At 48.5% G+C, this 4246-nt stretch overlaps 1 long non-coding RNA gene across 1 annotated transcript; it reads right to left on the bottom strand.

Annotated features, from left to right (window-relative positions):
* Window positions 1-491: 491 nt before the first annotated feature.
* On the bottom strand, window positions 492-3631 carry LOC306837077. Its single transcript, XR_013780863.1, has 3 exons — window positions 3569-3631; window positions 875-979; window positions 492-755 (listed from the first exon to the last, which is right to left on the bottom strand). It is a non-coding gene; the product is annotated as an uncharacterized lncRNA (long non-coding RNA).
* Window positions 3632-4246: the final 615 nt, after the last annotated feature.

Genomic DNA, 4246 nt, shown 5'->3' with positions numbered 1-4246 from the left:
TCTGTTTTATTTTAATTTGATTGGTCTGTATGATGAGCATGTGTAGGGCATCCCTTCATCCGATTAAATCATTTACAGTAGCCAGTCTAATAAATGTAATGTATGATATTTATATCGGCCTACAAGATAAAATAATCCTCTATGCATTAGACGAGTGCCGGGAATTTGTATTGTTGCAGTGAAGGCAAAAAAAGAGCAAAAGTTGAGATAAGCATCAGTAAAAAAAAAAATCCACCCTAAGGTGAGCTGTTCTTCATACAGTTATTATATGCTGTAATAATTGTAAAAAAAAAAAAAAAAAACAGATAACGCTTAGTGACGCTTAAGTTTAAAAATAAATGCAAAAGGGAACCTGACTGCTGTACCTCATGAGGGAAACCAAAATCATCTTTAAAAAAAGTTTATTTTGTTCTTTTAAGCTGGTGAAAAGCTGCATCGATAAATACAGCAGTGTCACTATTATGACTTATCCCAGTCAAACTTTATGCTTCATACGCAGCAGCTACACTGAGGAGGCCTCACTTTTGTCTCCGTGGAACGAGTCGACAAAAAGCAGTCCAAGTTGACGAGCCAACAACTTGGAGAACGTCCTCTGTTTGGAGGTCAAGGAAAAATCAGTTTGCCAGGATGTTCGTGGTGTTAGCCCTGAGTACAGGAGCTGGCCAGAGGCTGTGTGGAGGCAATGAGGTGGACAGGGGGGGAAAGCTAGCCCACCAGCCCTCTCTGGCACCGGACCGACCTGGCTCTCTTCTGAGCTGCGTGGGACCAGGAGAACGAGAGCCACACGGGGATGGGAGGAGAGAAGGGAGTGTGTTGGAGCACTGCAGTGTTAACAAATGTGCTCTCATACTGTATGTACTGCGATAATGCTTACCCTCTAGAATTACTCCGTGCTCCTTGCTGACTGTGCCACACAGGCGGATGCAAACGGAACTAAAATTACCACTTCAGGGTGACACTGGTAATTTGTACTGCGGACCTAAAAAGGGAGAAAGAGCGAGGGTAATTACAGTCTGCAGAGGCGTACAGTTTGCCGTTTTCATGCCCTGGTTTTCTTCTTAATACTCCATTAAAAAGTGAGGCCAGACTTTTAAAAACGGGTCACTCTTGCTTACCCTCCCTCCCATCTGCATTTCTTCCACCTCTCCCTCCTCCTCCACCATGTCTCCATCCTCCTCCTCCTCCTCCTCCTTCAACCACCCACCTCTCTGGATCTTGAACAAAAGCCACCTCCACCGCCACTGCCTCCCCTCCCCGTCTCCTGCTTTTCCATTTTATTGGTGACAGCTGCCGCGAAACAAACTCGCGGAGAGAGAGAAATGATGTGTCAGTGGAAGGTCCTTTAGCCCGCGCTGCTAATCTGTCACACGCCGTTTGTTGTTTACTGTTTCCTCCTGCTCACCGACTGGCCGGCAGCGTGAGCCGCACAGTAATGGCGACAGATGCTGACCCGCAGAAGTGTGAATCTTGCCGATTTCTCCCTGCTGTCAACCTGTAAATTACAGCTATCGGGAGTAATTAGACCCGATAAAACCCTTCCAAGCCTCACCCCCCTTGACACACACATGCAGACACACGCACACACACACACACACACACACACACACACACACACACACACACACACACACAGAGCTGGCCTGTCAGTGACCTGAGCATGTGCCATTCTGAGAAAGAAAGCTAAATGCCCTAAATTGTTCTGTTCAAACACTAACGTTCAGTCTTCTCAGTTTTTGTATTTATAGATGTATTCTTTCATTGTCGAGACTTTTTTTTAAAAACTGTGCCTCTCCTCTTCTTTTAGGAATTAGTCTCTCTTTTGGGTCAAAGTCTGACATCCAAACACTTGATGACTTTGAGGACTCTGAGATCGATGCTGGCAGCTCCTCTGAAGTTGCAGAGGTGAGTCGGTCCACAGTAAACTATCTTGGATGAATCTGCAGACGCTGCCAGTCGTCCTCTACTTATCCTCGCTAAGGTTTTGCAGCGACAGCGGAGCACTGGGCATGACCAGAGAAGTCAGCATCGGGGCCACCTCTCCTTGCCCTGGCATCCGTGTTCAGCCTGCCACCACCACGGTGTCCAGCACTGCCAAGCATGCCCTTAAAAGCAGGACCTGTGCCCCTTTAAGTAACTTGCGCAATACCAAAGGTCACACAGCCGGGTCTTGTCATCCTCTCTCTCTGACTCTCTGCCCTCGGCCTCCACCTACTTCTCTAGCCCTCAGTGCCCACTTCCTGGCCATTTGAGCCAATCACTTTCCACCCCTCGCCTAGTCCGCCGCCAATGCGGAGCGGCAATCTGTCACCCGGGCACTAGGAGATGCCACCCTGCTGACTGTCTTCCGTACACTGCGGTAATGGCTTCTGGCAGCCCTAGAAAGATAAGTAACAGGCAAAAAGGCAGGAGAGCAGGATGAGAAGGGAGGGAGGGCCGAGGGCCAGAGAGCAGTGGACCCTCTCTCAACATCCAAGCTGCGCCCTTCTCGCCGCTGCTCGACCCTCCTCTCCCCCTTTCGCCTCACCCCGCTTTGGCCCGGTCGCTTTGCACGATACTTCAGTGAATAAATGAGTCGTTTTAATCCGACTGACAAGCTGGCATTGCCCAGCCCTGCCCTCCATCTGTACTGGCGGCCAGCACAGCAGCAGGCCCCAGGCAGCCCGATGTGCCAATCCAACACACAGCTTATCCTGGCTGTAGCTTCAGGGACAGAAGGGTTAGAGCTCTATGCGGCAGCTACCCTCTCCACCAAAAGAGCTATTTATATAAGAAAGGGATTAGCCAGTGGAGGCTTTGATGAAGTGGAAAGAAATTATGATTTTGCTTCCATCTTGCTCTAGTGCACTTTTGAGATCCTTGTCTATTTAAACAAAAAATGCCCTTCTTGTTTTTCTATGTAAACAAATAAGACTTTTTTTACACCCCTTTTCAAAGCTAAGATTTATTTTTGAGTGATGAGGTTTTTTTTATGAGATCTAGTTTGTTCCATGGTTGCACTCGCCACTGCAACAGATGCGCACGTTCAGTCTGCCTCAAACACACAATCGAAAGTGAAACTAGCCTTCATTTCCATCTGTCCCCACCACCGAGGGGTTAATTTTGCACTGTCATCTTTGGCACAGCGAGAGGCCAAATGCACTATCACTCGTGCAATCCGCCCGTCCCCACTATAAAAAAAAAAAACCCAGAGGGAGAGAAAAATATTGGCCGCAGGAGGTGCTAAACCCTCTGCTCCATTTCCTCTCTCCACAAGCCTTCTCTCCGCTCCCTCACTTGGCCATGTGTCACCTCCAAGTCGTTTGGGAAGGGACCTGGTAACATTTGAGTGCCCAATTAAGCGCAGGGGCTCAGTCCGGGCCCCCCTCTGGGTTCCGTTCAGGCACGTCACTGATGAGCGGGCTGCCATCTTGCCTGTGAACCACACACACACACACTCACGCATGCACACATTCCTCCCACCCGCTTATTCTTTTTCATGCCTACTTCCCTCCGTCTGTTGTGCCTCTTTTCGCACAAACACACTCTCCTCCCTGGTTAAAGATCCCCTGCAGATCTGATTGCAGCTTACCTTTGGAACAGGAGGTTATAACTGTTTGATCCACGGCCGCCAGACCCTTTGCCAGTTATACACCGGGGCCTGGAAGCTGCTTATTAAAGGGAGCGGTCCTCCCACTGCGCCTCTGAGTTTCTGCCGGCTGGGTGTTTTGCTGCTTTGGTGAAAGATTAAGCACTGTTTTCTTAAATTAGCCTGAAAAACATGAAGCATACACATAAAAGGAAATATTCCTTATCTGCAAGGTCAACTATGCGCTCATTAACGCCCAGATTGAATAATTACTGAACTTAAGAAGTCTAGAAAAAATGAAACAACAACTCTGAGTTAGCGCAGTCGGGCCTTTTGAAGTGTTAAAGGAGTGCTTATTCCCTTAACTGGAGTGAAAGTGCATTGCTGGATAATTTAGGTTACAGGCTCGGCAGTGACAGCTGGGCAGCATTGAACGCCAACCAAATCGACATAAATCACAGACTTTTTTTTTTTCAATAAGTAGGTTAATATCTCAGAATGGTGTTTAATGTTTTATTTAGCAGCAAAGGCAGGGAGAGTGTTCAGGGACGGCGAGTGGTTTTTGAATGCAGACAGGAGGTGGAGGGCTGGGCAGAGTCTGGCATCTCCCTGCAGTCGCCTCCAAGCACGCCGGCCGTGGTGAAGGAGCGTGGCAACGATCGTCGCCCCTCTTGAGCCCTC

Source organism: Symphodus melops, assembly GCF_947650265.1.
Source record: "Symphodus melops genome assembly, chromosome: 16".
NCBI classification, from domain to species: domain Eukaryota; kingdom Metazoa; phylum Chordata; class Actinopteri; order Labriformes; family Labridae; genus Symphodus; species Symphodus melops.
The sequence above is the reverse complement of the archived record's forward strand: the minus strand, read 5'-3'. Positions and strand labels throughout refer to the sequence as shown.